Raw genomic sequence first — 17,754 nt, 5'->3', positions numbered from 1 at the left:
AGTCATGCAACTTGGGAAGATAAAGAACACACAAAAAAGTAATGAACAGAGGCTCGGAGCAGTGATGTAATAGCTAGCATTAGAAAATGTAGGGTAAAACAAACAAAAACCAGTGGAACCAACAGGTGGCATCAGAACAACACCATTATCATAAATATAGCATGAAAGAAGTAAAATAATAGGCAATGATATCTAGGAAGTACAGTAATACTTAGGACAAAACTAAAGCATATTAACTATATGTGCACTGGTATGTAATTTAGCACATGTAACATGTTCACTGCCAGAAGTATGGCCCTACAGGTACAAGCAGAATAACATGGCTCATGAAAAATTGAGTGATGCCCTGAAGAAATTCAAAGGTGCGGTGCTTCTTCTAAGAAAGTGAACGTAGGCGCCGACCGTTGGATAATAGTACCTGATTCTCGGCGGCGTATGGGTATCGTTGGCATACTTGATAGCTAAGGATCGTCGATGGTGCTCATGTTGCAGTTCAGTTTGGGCCGGCTCTCACCGTCGCTGAAGCGGCTCTGGCACTACTATGGCGGCGCCTGTTGACATACAAAAAAGCTCATCTATGGTAAGTGAACAGTTGCATGATAAAGAGAAAAACCGAAGGAGTACAAATCGAAATAACCTGATGAGGCTGCGGCATCAGTAAAGCAGGGCCGGTGGAGTTTAATATGGCGTCCGTGGAGTGGGTCCGGTGCAGTGGACAAAGGCTTCAGCGGGCGCATTGTACAGTGCTTTCGGTGAGGCGGATCTGTTGCGACGGACGAGGGCTTGTATGAAGGGCCAGCGAAGGGACGGACGAGGGTGTCAGTGAAGGGCCTACACTATGGTGGACGAGGGCACCGGTTAAGCAGATCCGGTGCGGTGGACCATGTTGGCGGTCAAGGTGATCTGGAGTGGTGGACAAGCCAGTCGCTGAAGCGGCCCTGGTGAAGTGGTAAGTTGGCAGTTGGGGGTTCCAAGGTGCGGAAGGTAGATTCGTCGGGGTGTGATGTCCACCATTGCGGCAGAGGACTAGATTCGGCGGCTTGCCATGGTTGGGGGTCGGGGAGGGGAAGGGGAGGTCCTCTGGGGAAGAATGTTGGGGGCAAAGAGGGGAAAACAATGGAGTTACCAAAGCAGCCCTTTTCCATTCATGTGGTAGGGGTAAAACAAGAATATCGCAAGGCTAAACTCTCGGGCGCGAGATATTTCGATGTGAGCGGGTTGTTTGAAAGATTTTGGCGCCTGAAATTATACTCTGCTCTTTGTACGGCCGACTATGATATCATGGACGAGAATTTGTTAGTTTTGCACGCAAAAAAGTGCAAGTTTTGAAAATCAGTGTCCCCAACTCGAAAATTAGATTCTCCATTCAATTCAAATATGGATCATTGATCTACTAAAAGCAAATACCATCATACAGTCCAATTCAAATGAAATTCCAGATGTGTTTATCCTAAATATGATGACAAAAGCAAAAATGTGTATGTGTATGAATAAAGTGGATGATTATAAAGTTTGAACACGCCCGTATGCGTATATCTCTAGGTTTGATATATGAATTTGAAATCACAAAATCTCGGCTTAAAAATGTACCTCCGTTTAAATGAATTACAAAAGCTAATGATGGAGTCGAATTCCAATCTTAGGTTTGTAATTCTGGTACATCAAGGTATATCACGCATATTCAAAAGTATCGTTATCTCATAGTCCAAACTGTGAAACAAATTTATCTACCATGAGTGCACACACTATTGACCATGTATATCTCAATTACGCTAAAGTCCCTCAAATATAGACACCTCACTCTTTATCTGAAGCCACCCCCCTCGTCGCCCCCCACACACAAAGAAGTCGTTCTCTCCCCCCAAATACCAACACACGAGCACATTAACACCCCTCTCTCTTCTAAAGTCTGAACCCCAATATAGGTCTCTATCACTTTGTCTCTTGGGCATGCACACATCTCTTCCCCCACTCTCTAGCTAGGTCTCCTGGCATCTCTCTTTCACAAGCACACGCACTATGTAGAGTGTATCTTTCCCATGCACACAAAACATCGCCCCCAAACGTCTATCTCCCTAGTTATGTGGTTCCCGCACACTCACCTCACAAACCACCCGCACTACAAACAAGCACACTTTGTCTCCTTGTGCACCACTCTCCTCTTTCTATCTCTCCCACATGCGGACCTCCCCTAGGTCCTCCATGTATACATATATGTCGTGACTCTTTCCACAGCTCCCTAATGTACCATCGTTCTCGATCTCGCACATTGTTTTCTACACCATCTATTCTAGATCTCTCATGAAGTCCCTATCACACACACAATGACTTGCTTCCCTTGCGTCTCCGTACATAGTCCCCCTCTCTCGCCCCTCTCTTCCTCTCTCTCTCTCTATCGCTAGCTCTCTCTCTCTCTCTCACTAGCACACCCCTCTCCCACATACACTCGATGTCTCTTCCAAATAGTCTTCTCCCCCACCCGCACCCATGCTATGCCGCTACTACACATGTCATACCATTCCCCCTTCCCTTATACTAGGTTTACATCATTAGTGGTCTCTCTACTCCACATACACACACTCCCTCTCACACACAAACGCGCGCACAAACACACACAAACACGTACAAACACCCATTAATCTGGATCCTCATGTCTCCCCATGTCCACATGTGTATCTCACACACTCACTCTCTAATTATGTATATGTGTCTCCATGTTACACAACACAAAGCCCCATGTACATGTCTCTCTCTATCCTCCACACACATAGACACAACGAATCTGTTATCATTGCCTCGGTCTCTAGACATATCACACATGCACACTATCTCTCTCTCTCTCTCTCGCAACACGCTCAACAAGGGTTTCCCCGTGAATAACTTATCGTCTACTCATCAACAGTCGGGGCAGTATGGCAAACACGAGACGTGAAAAAGAATAAATCTACACGTCCTTAGACCACCTGGTATGACTACTAGGACTAGAGCAAGCCAAAAAGCACGCCGCCATCACCCCCTCCTTATCGGCGACGGGAAAACCTTTGTTTTACAGAGTCGAGAAGTCATTGTGCTAAGGCCTCACATGCCGAGGCGTTGAATAGAATGTAGATGCTAGTTTATAGAAACAAGTATCGATAATACATTTGCATATCCATACTTATATTTCTTGTCTTATAAAAAACTGAGTTGGTGATGATGGTACACATGCCATCTTGCAATATGGACCGTCCGATCTGTATCTGACGGATTGAAATTAAACTAATAGATACCCGCACCCCTCTCCAGATTTGCAGACAAGGCCTTCCCTCGTTCATCCTTATCTCCAACAACCTCATTGTTGAGCAATTAAGAAAGGAAGCCTCTAGAACAAACTGGCCTGGTGGCCGCTACCGGCGTCGTCAATCCCCATGCCTCTGCTCAGTTAGACCACCAATCACCACCACGCCTCACTCCTCTTCACCTTATCTCCTATTTCTCGATATATCATTAGTTTTTACACATGGGATTACTCCCGCATGGGTCAATAACAACAAGTGTTTTATAAAAAATGCATCTTGATGTTCCGCGCAATGCACGAATCTTGCTAGTACTCCTATAGAAGACTAAGTTGGTGATGATGGTGTGTCTGCCATCCGTCGTTTGTGACCATTAGATCTACATCTAAGTACCGTGAGGTAAGTTGTTGCCTTTTCTCACCAACATCCCACTTGTCTACCAATTTGCAGAAAAACCCATAATTAGTATATTAAAACCAACCACATCCCTCCCTGACCTCACCAAAATAGCCCAAGGAATATATTCTAATTGAAACATAACATATCTCAAGTGATATATGTATATCAGAATTAGAGTGTTTTGCATCAAGTTTGTGAATAAGTATTATTCTAATTATGATTCGTTGCAACGCACCTAAGCATTGCTAGTATTTCCAACCATGATTTTTTTTCCTAGTATTCCATAGTTTCAAGTTTTCTATCAAGATATTATTCACTCATGGTTGATATTTACTTTCAATCATGTACACATATGCACTATGTAACTAGCCTTGATTATTGGGTTCCAAAGCTTAACTTTCACTCCTACTTACAATATGTAGAGTATTTAACAAAAACTACCACTTTCAACCAGCCCTAGGGAGAATCTATTGTACAAAAAATAGAAAAAACATACCCAAAATTTCTTAATCCATGCCAAAAACTAGTACCTAGTACTACTCCCTCCGTCCCACAATGTAAGACGTTTTTGCAAGCTAGTTTAGCTTGCAAAAACATCTAATATTATGGGACAGAGGGGGTACTGATTACGTTAGTTTATACCCATTTATGACAGGGTTGGCCCACACGTCCGTGCTGACAAGGCAGCTTATACCAACACATTTCGTTTGACCGTTGACATGAGGGACCCACATCTAACCTTCTATCCTGTTATTCCCCCGCAATTTATTATTTTCCTGAACATTACTTCAAAAAGTACTGATGCGTGTTCATCGGTGGCGCCGGTGATGAGCGAGTTGGTCGCCGGACGGGCCGGAAGCTGCGCTGGTCTCCGCACGGGTTGGCAGGCTGGCCCAAGCGTGACTCATGAGCGAGCAAGCCGCCACGCTGGCCTTCGCTAGAGCCTGATGACTGTCCTTAGCGCGGCGCCGCGAGCAAGCCGCCGTGCCGCCGTGCCAATCTAGCCAGCAAACCTTAGAGACAAGAAGCTGGATGGAGCTATCTTGGCTAGCTAGCGGCCGCGAGGGCCGGACGGAGTTGGCATCCAGGCTGCTGCAAGATGGGCTCTGCACCGCCGGCGGTTTTGACCTCGCCTTCTGCCGGCAGCGGTAGCTGCGTCTCATGGCCGAGGATGACTAGGTGGACGGGATGGAGGTAGGAGGTCACTCGGGGATTTTTGTGCAGACTGACATGTAGGTGCCACAAGTCATAACACCCAGTCGAATAGAAGGCGTTGACTTAATGGGCGACATGGGCCCTGTTTGGATACTCTAAGTCAGAGGTTAGAGTTAGATTCTAACCCTGAACTAACACTAACCAACGTGCTGTTTGGATGGCAGGGTTAGATTGACAACAAATGTATTCAAACAGGGCCATGGGTTGAAACGTGCCTATAACGACACTTTCTAGAGTAGTCGTTTCTTGGTAGGGCTGGTTGGTAAGAGCCTGTACAATGGTTGATAAGGTAGTCTTATCTTAAGTCTACCACTTATGCAAGTTGTAGTAGTTTCTTGGCATTATTAGTGGTTTCTTGCATTATTAGGGGTTTCTTGTAAGGAACAGTGTACTACTAGCGACAAAAGGCGATTCTAGGTTGCGTTGTACTCCAACGAGTACTACTAGTGGTCGCGGGAGTGTATACCTCGTTCTATGGGTTCAATCCCAGCCGAACGCACGGCGGCCTTTTTTTAAATAGTAACTTCACTGCGAGCCAATATTTTACACAGGTAGTTTGAGTTTTGAAGTCAAACGGACGTGTGGCACCACAATCTGGGTGCACTGGATATCCTAGTGTAACGCCCCGAGACCATTGCGCCAGGTGTCCTCCAGTTATTCGCTGTTGTTGCCTTGTCATTTTCTTGCGTGTTGCATTTCTTGTCATGTCATCATGTGCATTGCATCATCATGTTTTCGAAACTTGCATCCATCCGGGTCTCCACGTTCCTTCTGTTGTCCGTTCTGAGCCTAGACACACTCGCACGCGCCCGCGGCACGTCTGAAATATTACTTTTATAAGTGGCCGTATAATGTTCTCGAAATGGGATGAAATTTGGCGTGTGGTCTTATTATAGTGTAGATAGACCGCCTGTCAAGTTTCATCGCATTCGGAGTTCGTCTAATAGCCCAACCGTTAAACTATAGTGGCATTATGGCAGGGCACACGTCGGACATTTTCGGTCTCCGGAAACAGTCGCCGGGCCTCCCTCTCTTCTCTTCTCTCAGCTCGAGACCGTCTACACAGCTGACTACCTACCGCCAGGCCTAACCTAGGCTCTCTCATCAGTCCGCGGACCTCCTCGCGCGCGCGTCCGAAAGTTGTCCCGGACCCGATCCGGGCAGTCGTCACCGTTGTGTCCGGATCATCCCCAAACATCTACAAAACATCACCATTTTTCTTTTTGGTCTCCCTAGCCTATTTATCTCGACCGTCCAATTCTGATCAGAGGGACCGAGGTAGCCCCTAACCTAACCTGTGATGTATATATATTTCCACCCTTAGTCTTTTGGACAAACCCTAAAATCTAGGTCTTTTGTCCACCCTCAGCCGCCGCCACACTCTACCGAATCCACATCGGGATCCCCTCCCCATCCAAAATCTTTCCTTGATTTTTTCCAATCGGGCCAACCACCCGTCGCCCCCAATTCCATCGATCCATCCCCTCCAACCAGAGATCCCCACGGCTCTCCTCGACATCAGCTGCATCGAGCAGCAGCAGCTACCAGCGCCATCGAGCCTCTGTCACGAACAGCCCCCGACGCCGGCAAGCTGTAGCAGCAGGTCGTGCAGCCCTGCCTCCCCGAGCACCCTGACCCCGTCGCCATCCCAACCGCTACCGATGAGCAGCAGCAACCAGCAGGCCATCCTCGCCATCCCTGCTCTTTCTCGCTGCCCTCTTCTTCTCCTTCCTCCCGAGGCTCTCTCTCTAAGCTCTGCATGTGTCCTCTTCTTCACAGGAAACCGAGTCCCACGGCGACGCCATGAGTCGTCGGCCACCAGAAGTCCATGTCTCCGCGGTAGTTCGTCTACGTGTCCACCTGTAACACCCTCGATGCGACTATATCTCCCACGTGTCGAGGCACGACTTAGAGGCATAATCGCATTGAAGGCATATGTCGCAAGTTAGGCAATCTTCACAACATCCCATGTAATATAGATAATAAAATGGGATATAACATAGTTGGCCTACACTCGCCACGTCAATCAAGTACATAAATAACATTACATCATCCAAACACTCATGGCCCGACTACGGCACCAAAATAAAAGATAACCCAACAAGCAACACGGTCCCGATCACCCCCCAACAGGGCACCACTACTGATCATCAGGAAAACAAACATAGTATCGTTGAGAGTCCTCGTTGAACTCCCACTTGAGCTCAAGCGCGTCACCTGGAGTGGAATCTTCAGGCCCTGCATCTGTTTTAATAATAATCTGTGAGCCACAGGGACTCAGCAATCTCGCACCCTCGCGATCAAGACTATTTAAGTTTATAGGTAAAGTAAGGTAAATATGTGGAGCTGCAACAAGCGACTAGCATATGTGGTGGCTAACCTGTTCGCAAAAGAGAGCGAGAAGAGAAGGCAAAGTGCGAACGCATAACTAAAGAGGGCAAACCTGCGACAAGCATTACTCCAACACCGTGTCCACTTCTCGGACTCCGCCGAAAAGAGGCCATCACGGTAACTCACATGGTTGATTCCTTTTAATTAAGTTAAGGTTCAAGTTATCTACCACCGGACATTAACAAATTCCCATCTGCCCATAACCGCGGGCACGGCTTTTGAAAGTTCAAATCCCTGCAGGGGAGTCCCAACTTAGCCCATGACAAGCTCTCACGGTCAACGAAGGAATAGACCTCCTCCCGAGATGTTCCGATCAGACTCGGTACCTCGGTTCTTGAAGACACTTCTATAGGTTAAAACAAGAACAACAACACTGCCCGAATGTGCCGACAAATCCCGATTGGAGCTGCACATATCTCGTTCTCAGGGCACACTCAGCTGAGCCAGACGTCGTGTAGGCCAGCCCAGAGTTGCCCCTGGTAGCCCCGGACATCACTCGGTTGGACCAACACTCAGAGGAGCACTGGCCCGGCGGGGTCTAAATAAGATGACCCTCGGGCTCCAGAAACCCAAGGGAAAAAGAGGCTAGGTGGCAAATGGAACACAATCAACCACGTGCAAAGCTCAAACAATATGATGCAAAGATGGTATGTTATGCGGGATGCGATGCGGGATGCATATGCAAGATTTGACAAGGAATGCATGAACCTGGCCCCAACATGGGAATCCAAGTGTGCCACTAGAAAAATAAGATTAAATTGCTTCAAAACGATATAAAGAACGCCGGAATCGGAGTTACGGTTTGGAAATGGCAAGCAATTCAAATATGGCCACGTTCTGCGATTTACAGCAGGTAGCCATGTAAATGCAATGAGATGAACATGCTACAGCACTCCAACATGGCATAAAAATACATGGAAGGGACGCATTCATGATGCTTAACAAAAGTCTAGCAATGAGCTACGGCCAATTCATCCATAAACTGGTTCAAAAAAGCATGGCAAAAATGCATATGGTAAAAAAATCTCAGACTTAGTGAAATTAACACTTGTCTGGAATTTCAGATCAGATAGCACTCTTCGGAGCAACAAAACTATATGCTACAGGACCTGAACATGGCAAAGTAAAGCATGGAATGTAGCTACTCAAAGAGCTTAACAAAACTCCCTTAGTGACCTTGAGCCAAAAGGGATCAGAAAATACAATTGCAAGCATGTGAACATGGCGAAAACATAATTAGTTCTCCGACTTAGTGAAAACTGGAACATACTGAAAACAGATATCAAGTAGGCATGTTTATGAGGTCGATGCACTCACTACAGAGAAATTCATGGAAACTTAAGCATATACCCATGAAGAATACATAAAATTCAAGCTAGACATGGCAAGAACAATACCATAGCATGCACGGATCAACTACAACATCATCGGCAAAATCGCTAACAAGTAGACAATCTGCCCAGATTCACGAAGTAGCAAAAGTAGAGCTCTATTGACTCAAGCTAGGTTGCTCCATAATTGTAAACAAAGACATGGATGGATAGAGCACTACAATATTAACAAAACATCCTTACTGACCATCCTCAAAAGAGGCACGGATCACTAGGAAACAACATGAACAGATGGCAATATGAGATAAACAGCTCAAGGACTTAGTGGAAATGCTAAGTCCCTCAAATCAGCATTACCAAGTGCCTCACTTTGCAAGCTTGTGCTAGAAACCACACACATCACAAAAATACATGGGTTGCACCTATGGAAAGATGGCAAAACCCTTAACAAAACATATGTAGAGCTCATGGGCATATCATGCACACAATAATCATGGCAAAAATGACAAATATCTAAATGGAGCAGCAGATCTGACAATTATCTCAAGTAGCCCTCTTGTAACAGCAATTCGGACATCAAGATGAACTCAAATGAAAATGATGCAATGAATGGAATGGAATGATGTACTCTCCGATACGAACATTTTGATATGCTATATGCCCAAAACGGAGTTATGTATGCAAAGTTACGATGCGATGAATAAGGGCATATGAACTAGGGTTTCGGGGCAAAAGTCAACCCAAATGGGATCTCAGATCCAGATCCAGGGCACGGGCATGGGCGCGATTTACGAGGTTCACCGGCCGGAGTTGCTGAAGCTTGCCGGAGACGTCGCCGGAGTTGGAGAGGAGACTGGAGCCGGGGCCGGCGAGCTCCGGGCGGCGCGTTGCCGTGGTGCGGCGGGGTCGGTGGCGGCTGGCGCGGTGGCGCGCGGCGCCGGGTGCGGCAACGAGGCGGAGTGGCGTCGGGCTCCGGCGCACTAGGCGGCGGTCGGCGATGGCGGCGGTGACCGGCGAAGGAGAGGCAGGCGGCGCGGTCAGGGCGGCGTCCCGCGGGCAGGTGGCGGCGGACCCGGGCCCGGGAGGGCCCCTCGTGGGCCGAGCGGGCCGGCGGCGGGAGGAGGCGGCGATGTGGGCGTGGCTGCCCACGTGGCGGCTCGTGGTTGGCGGGGCAATTTCGTCCGGCCGGACCGGACGTGTCCGGCCGCGCGGAGGTGCTGGAACTAGGGTTTCAAACGGGGGAGATCCGGATTTTCGAGGAGGGGTCTTTAAATAGGCATAAAGGGATCTAGGAGAGTCCAAATGAGGTGCGGTTTTCGGCCACGCGATCGTGATCGAACGTTCTAGATGATGGAGAGGGTTTTGGTGGGTTTTGGGCCAACTTGGAGGGGTGTTGGGCTGCAACACACACGAGGTCTTTTTGGTCCCTCGGTTAACCGTTGGAGTATCAAACGAAGTCCAAATGGTACGAAACTTGACAGGCGGTCTACCGGTAGTAAACCAAGGCTGCTTGGCAAGTCTCGGTCCAATCTGGAAATGTTTAATCCCCACACACGAAAGAAAGGTAGAAATGACCACCGGAGGAGAACGAAGCGCCGGAATGCAAAACGGACAACGGGGAAAATGCTCGAATGCATGAGATGAACACGTATGCAAATGCAATGCACATGATGACATGATATGAGATGCATGATAACGAAAACAACACACGGAGACAAAAACCCGAACCCGAGAAAAATAAAATAACTTAACGCCGGAAACGGCAAGAGTTGGAATACATATTGGGAAAGTCATATCCGGGGTGTTACAACACTCCACCACTACGAAAGGATCTCGTCCCGAGATCTAGGACTGAAAGAACGCCGGGTACTCAGAACGGAGCTTATCCTCGCGTTCCCAGGTAGCTTCATGGTCGGAATGGTGTGACCACTTGACTTTGAGGAATTTGATTGACTTGTTGCGAGTCTTGCGTTCAGTCTCTTCAAGAATAGCAACTGGGTGCTCATGATAAGAGAGATCTTCTTGGAGCTCAATGTCCTCGAAGTTGACGGTGCGGTCAGGAGACTTGAAGCACTTTCGGAGCTGAGAGACATGGAACACGTCATAAACATTTGCAAAGTTTGAAGGAAGCTCGAGTTGATAGGCGAGATCGCCTCTCTTGCTGACAATCTTGAAAGGTCCCACGTATCTCGGGGCAAGCTTCCCTTTGATACCGAAGCGACGAGTACCTTTCATAGGAGAGACGCGAAGGTAAACATGATCTCCGATCTCGAAAGCCAAATCACGGTGCTTACTATCATAGTAGCTCTTCTGGCGGGATTGGGCTGCTTTGAGGTTATCTCGAATGACTTTACACATCTCCTCTGCCTCTGTGATTAAGTCATTTCCGAGAAGCTGATGTTCACCGGTTTCAGACCAGTTGAGAGGGGTACGACACTTCCTGCCATACAGAATTTCAAATGGGGCCTTGCCCGAACTTTCTTGAAAACTGTTGTTGTAGGAGAATTCAGCATTTGGAAGACAATCCTCCCACTTCATGCCGAAGGAGATCACACAAGCCCTTAGCATATCTTCAAGAATCTGGTTGACACGCTCGACTTAACCGCTAGTTTGAGGATGGAAAGCTGTGCTGAAGCGGATGTTGGTGCCCATGGCCTTCTGAAAAGAATGCCAAAACTTGGAGGTAAAGATGCTGCCACGGTCTGAAGAGACCACTTGTGGAATACCGTGCAGAGAGACAATTCGAGAGGTATAGAGTTCCGCCAATTGAGCTACAGTGATTGACTCTTTGATAGGAAGAAAGTGAGCCACTTTGGTGAGTTTGTCGATGCCAACGAATATAGCATCATTGCCACGCTTGGACTTTGGAAACCCAGTCACGAAGTCCATTTCAATGTGGTCAAACTTCCATTCTGGAATGGCAAGGGGTTGGAGGAGACCAGCTGGCCTTTGGTGTTCTGCCTTCACTCTTCTGCAGGCATCACACTCATTCGCGAATTGAGCAATCTCGCGTTTCATTCGAGTCCACAAATAAGCCTGCTTGAGGTCTTGATACATCTTCGTGCTCCCAGGGTGGATGGAGAGGAGAGAATTGTGAGCCTCGTTCATGATCACTTTATGGAGGTCACCTTTGGGCACAACAATACGATCCTCGAAGAAGAGAGTATCCTTGTCATCAAGGCGGTAGCACTTGTACTTGGGTTGACTCTTGGCAATCCCAATCTTCACCTTTTTCACCATAGCATCAAGAAGCTGGCCTTGGCAAATCTGGTCTTCCAAGGTAGGAGAGACTTGAAGGTTGGCAAGGAAACCTTGAGGAACAACTTGCAGATTAAGTTTGCGGAAAGCTTCACAAAGCTCGGTTTGATAAGGCTTGAGAATCAGGCTGTTGCAATAAGCCTTCCTGCTCAATGCGTCAGCAATCACATTGGCCTTGCCTGGAGTATACTCGATACTCGGATTATACTCTTGAATCATTTCGACCCATCGAGTTTGCCTGAGGTTGAGATTAGGATGAGTGAAGATGTACTTGAGACTCTTGATCAGTGAAAATGTCCACTTTTCTTCCCAATAAGAGATGTCTCCAAGTCAAAAGAGCATGCACAACTGCCGCCAACTCGAGATCATGAGTGGGGTAGTTCTTCTCATTGGGCTTCAATTGGCGAGAGGTATAAGCTACAACTTTCTTCTCTTGCATCAACACTGCGCCAAGACCTTGGAGAGAGGCATCGCAAAAGACCTCGTACGACTTGGATTCATCAGGCGGAGTCAGAACTGGAGCAGTGATCAATTTCTCTTTCAAAGTGTTGAAAGCAATGTCACACTCCGGAGACCAAACGTACTTGACGTGCTTCTGGAGAAGATTTGAGAGAGGCTTCGCGATCTTAGAAAAGTTTTCAACGAATCTTCGGCGATAGCTTGCGAGACCGAGGAAGCTACGGAGTTGCTTCACGTTCTGAGGAGGTTCCCAATTCACAATTGCAGACACCTTCTCAGGATTCACCCCAATGCCCTTGGCAGAGATGATATGACCAAGATAAAGAACCTCATCGAGCCAAAATTCGCACTTGGAGAACTTGGCGTAGAACTAGTGTTCCCTCAGCTTATCGAGTACCAAACGCAAGTGCTTGGCATGATCTTCCTTGTTCTTCAAGAAAACCAGAATGTCGTCGAGATAGACCAAAACGAAGTCATTGGTGTAGGCGTTGAAGATGAAGTTCATCATGCGAGAGAACGTCGGAGGAGCGTTGACGAGGCCAAAAGACATGACAGTGTATTCATATGAACCATAGCTTATCCTGAAGGCCGTCTTGGGAATATCTTGCTCACGAATTCGAATCTGATGATAACCCATACGGAGATCAAGCTTGGAGAATACTTGGGCACCTTTGAGTTGTTCGAACAGCTCGTTAATCTTGGGAAGTGGGTATTTGTTCTTGATGGTCTTCTTGTTCAATGGACGGTAATCAACACAAAGTCGGTCCGTTCCATCCTTCTTCTTCACAAAAAGAACACCACAACCCCACAGAGAAGAACTAGGCCAGATGAGACCCATTATCTCTTGAATATCGAGTTGCTTCTTCAGCTCCTTCAACTCTTCAGGTCCGAGATTGTAAGGACACTTGCACCCAGGTTCCGTGCTAGGCTCAAGATCAATGACGAATTCAACTGGCCAGTGCGGAGGCATTCCTGGAAGCTCTTCTGGGAAGACGTCTTGATATTCGCAAACGACTGGAATTTGCGAGATAGCATCCAGTTCACCCTTCTCATTGAGAGAAAATAGATGGATGGTATCATCCCGAGCGGCAAAGACAATTACATCCTTAGACGAATGAGTCAATTGAATCTGCCTGGCTGTACAATGAAGATGTGCCTTGTGCTTAGAAAGCCAATCCATCCCGAGAATAAGATCAATATCCGAGTTACCAAGAACCACCGGAGAAGAGAGAAACTTGTAATCGCCCAACGTGATAGTAACATCCGGGGCCATAGCGCTTGCATTCATGAATTTACCCGGAGAAACAACAGATAACTGTCTAGGCAAATCTTGTAAAGGAAACTCATGCTTAGAAACAAATGGTCTCGAGATGAAACAATGCGATGCACCAGTGTCAAAAAGAACTTTGGCAGGAATATCGTTAACAAGAAGGTTACCCATAATGACATCTGACGAGTCCTCTCCCTGAGCTGCGTTCATCAAGTTGACCTTGGCGGACTTGGTGTTATGCTTGACGATAGCTGTACTTGCCGATCTGACAGGAGGAAGAGGAGGAAGACGCCTCTGGTTGAGACACTTGTTGGCATAGTGACCCTTCTGTTGGCACTTGTCGCACGTGACCTCTGAAAGCGAACGGTGGTACGGAGCACTTGATCTTGGAGCTTGAGATGAAGTCTTGTTCTGAAAGCCATGGTTGGGTGGGTGGGAAGATCCACTACCACCTTTGCTCTTCTGCTGATACGGCTGACGGAACAGAGGAGGAGGAAGCCAATACTTCTGCTGCTTGGCCACTTGAGTAGAGGAAGAAGGAGTAGTGTCTCTAACTCGCTTCTTAGAAGCATCACACCTCAGTTGAGCGGCCTCTTGCTTCAGTGCCATGTTGTAGAACTCATCGTATCTCAAGGGCTCAAAGAGAACAAGAGCTAGCTGAATTTCTTCTCTGAGACCACCCCTAAACTGGTATATCATGCTCTTCTCATCAGGCACGTCCTTCTTAGCAAAGCGGGCGAGCTTCTGGAACAACTTGTTGTAGTCATAGACAGACAAAGAGCCTTGCTTCAGGTTGCGGAATTCCTCACGCTTGCTTTCAACCACGCTTCAGGTAATCACACATCCACCTCTAGAATCCTTGTACTGCTGGAACCATTCTACAGCTTGATCTTTGAGTTGGAAGGAAGCGAACTTGACAAAGTCCTCAGGCCTGACGTTACTGCACTCGAAATGCTTGCACAGATCCACGAGCGAATTGTCAGCATCAGTTGCCTCAACACAATTGCTGAAAGTCTTTGGCCCGTTAGCAAGGAACTGGTTGAGTGTAGCAAAGTGATTCTGATTGTTGCCTTGATTCCCTTGGTTGCCTTGATTGCGCTTTTGAAGGATTTGCATGATCAACTGTGTGTTTGCATTGGTTGCAGCCATCACAGCTTGCCATGCCTCCGGAGGAGGAGGAGGTGGTGGCGGATCTTGATTCTGATTCTGATTGGTGCTCTTAGAGGGAGCCATCCTGAAGAGGTTGTCCACCGTTAGCACATAGACAGATAAAAGAAGCTGAATCCAACGGAATGAAAATTGCAACATAAAGTCTTCACATCCGAACAAAATGAACGAATGCATTCCTCTTGAAATGGTCACATATCCATAAATTGAGAAGCCACTTAGAATTTAGGTAGAGAAATAAATCAACAAGGTACGGATCAAGAACGAATTCTCGGTAAGAAATCCCAATCTCAAACCAAATATCAGTGGTAGAAGAACTAGAGCTACTTGAATTCCCACCTATGAAACTCCCGAACCTTTCCGGTTATGCAATCAGGTGTTGGGGATACAGGGGAAGCATAATATCTCACCGAAATCTAGCAAATCCTACATCCAGCCGTATCCATCCTTTAACACATAACCGAGATAAAACTTCGGAAACCATCTACCTCAACCTTCGAAAAGCATCCGTTATACAAGTTATGGCGATACTCCCGAACTCCCGCCCCAGTATTGGGTGGCGTCGAGGTTATCTCACCAACGAACTGCATAAAAGAGATTTTCGATGTCGGCGTACTAGACTCAGGTATTTCAGAACTGCAACGATAAAATTATGATGACAACACCTCAGAGCTCAACTCCCCGGGACACTTCCAAAAAACCCCTGACAGGAGGCACCAAGACAATGTTCTCGTCATAAAACCATCGGAACGATTCCAAGATACCCACGTCATCCTAAAAAAAATTTAGTGAAATTTGAGAAGAGAAGAGTCAAAACTCTATGTCAGCATGCCTTACCAGAGCGATGAGGTGACTGGGAAGTAAAAAGAATTCCTAACTCTCTGATATATAATTCCTAAATGACTCAAAACATTTTTTCTAGACACAACTCGGCTGCTAAAATGATCAATCAGTGGGGGCTCCTAAGGTCGGGGAAGGCTCTGATTACCAACTTGTAACACCCTCGATGCGACTATATCTCCCACGTGTCGAGGCACGACTTAGAGGCATAATTGCATTGAAGGCATATGTCGCAAGTCAGGCAATCTTCACAACATCCCATGTAATATAGATAATAAAAGGGGAGATAACATAGTTGGCTTACACTCGCCATGTCAATCAAGTACATGAATAACATTACATCATCCAAACACTCATGGCCCGACTGCGGCGCCAAAATAAAAGATAACCCAACAAGCGACACGGTCCCGATCACCCCCCAACAGGGCACCACTACTGATCATCAGGAAAAGAAACATAGTATCGTTGAGAGTCCTCGTCGAACTCCCACTTGAGCTCAAGCGCGTCACCTGGAGCGGAATCTTCAGGCCCTGCATCTGGTTTAATAGTAATCTGTGAGCCACAGGGACTCAGCAATCTCGCACCCTCGCGATCAACACTATTTAATATTATAGGTAAAGTAAGGTAAATATGTGGAGCTGCAGCAAGCGACTAGCATATGTGGTGGCTAACCTGTTCGCAAAAGAGAGCGAGAAGAGAAGGCAAAGCACGAACACATAACTAAAGAGGGCAAACCTGCGACAAGCATTACTCCAACACCGTGTCCACTTCCCGGACTCCGCCGAAAAGAGGCCATCACGGTAACTCACACGGTTGATTCATTTTAATTAAGTTAACGTTCAAGTTATCTACAACCGGACATTAACAAATTCCCATCTGCCCATAACCGCGGGCACGGCTTTCGAAAGTTCTAATCCCTGCAGGGGAGTCCCAACTTAGCCCATGACAAGCTCTCACGGTCAACGAAGGAATAGACCTCCTCCCGAGACGTTCCGATCAGACTCGGTACCTCGGTTCTTCAAGACACTTCAACGGGTTAAAACAAGACCAGCAACACCGCCCGAATGTGCCGACAAATCCCGATAGGAGCTCCACATATCTCGTTCTCAGGGCACACTCAGATGAGCCAGACGTCGGGTAGGCCAGCCTAGAGTTTCCCCTGGTAGCCCCGGACATCGCTCGGTTGGACCAACACTCAGAGGAGCACTGGCCCGGGGGGGTCTAAATAAGATGACCCTCGGGCTCCGGAAACCCAAGGGAAAAAGAGGCTAGGTGGCAAATGGTAAAACCAAGGTTGGACATTGCTGGAAAAGCTTTAATCAAGGCGAACTATCAAGGGGTTCCCATTATAACCCAACCGCGTAAGGAACGCAAAATTCGGGAACATAACACCGATATGACGGAAACTAGGGCGGCAATAGTGGAACAAAACACTAGCGAGAGGCCGAGCCTTCCACCCTTTACCAAGTATATAGATGCATTAAGATAACATGGCAATATAATGATATCCCAACAAGTAAATAAATGTTCCAACAAGGAACGGTCTCCAATCTTCACCTGCAACTAGCAACGCTATAAGAGGGGCTGAGCAAACTGGTAACATAGCCAATCAACGGTTTGCTAGGATAAGGTGGGTTAGAGGTTTGACATGGAAATTTGGGAGGCTTGAAAGCAAGTGGTAGGCATCGTAGCATTGGCATAGCAAAAGAGCGAGCAATCTAGCATAGCAAAGATAGTAGTGATTTCGAGGGTACGTATGATCATCTTGCCTCCAAAGTTGTCAGAGTTGACTAGATCCTCAAAATCAAACTCAACGGGCTCCTCGTTAGCAAACTCGTCTCCCGGCTCTACCCAAATAAGACAAACAAGCAAACATAACACAATCAACCACGTGCAAAGCTCAAACAATATGATGCAAAGATGGTATGTTATGCGGGATGCGATGCGGGATGCATATGCAAGATTTGACAAGGAATGCATGAACCTGGCCTCAACTTGGGAATCCAAGTGTGCCACTGGAAAAATGAGATGAAATTGCTTGAAAACAATATAAAGAACACCGGAATCAGAGTTACGGTTTGGAAATGGCAAGCAATTCAAATATGGCCGCGTTCTGCGATTTACAGCAAGTAGCCATCTAAATGCAATG

The sequence above is a fragment of the Triticum urartu genome, chromosome 3A (assembly GCF_056163025.1).
Source record: "Triticum urartu cultivar PI428250 chromosome 3A, HENAU_Tu73, whole genome shotgun sequence".
Taxonomy (NCBI): Eukaryota; Viridiplantae; Streptophyta; class Magnoliopsida; order Poales; family Poaceae; genus Triticum; species Triticum urartu.
Note: the sequence above shows the minus strand (reverse complement) of the source record.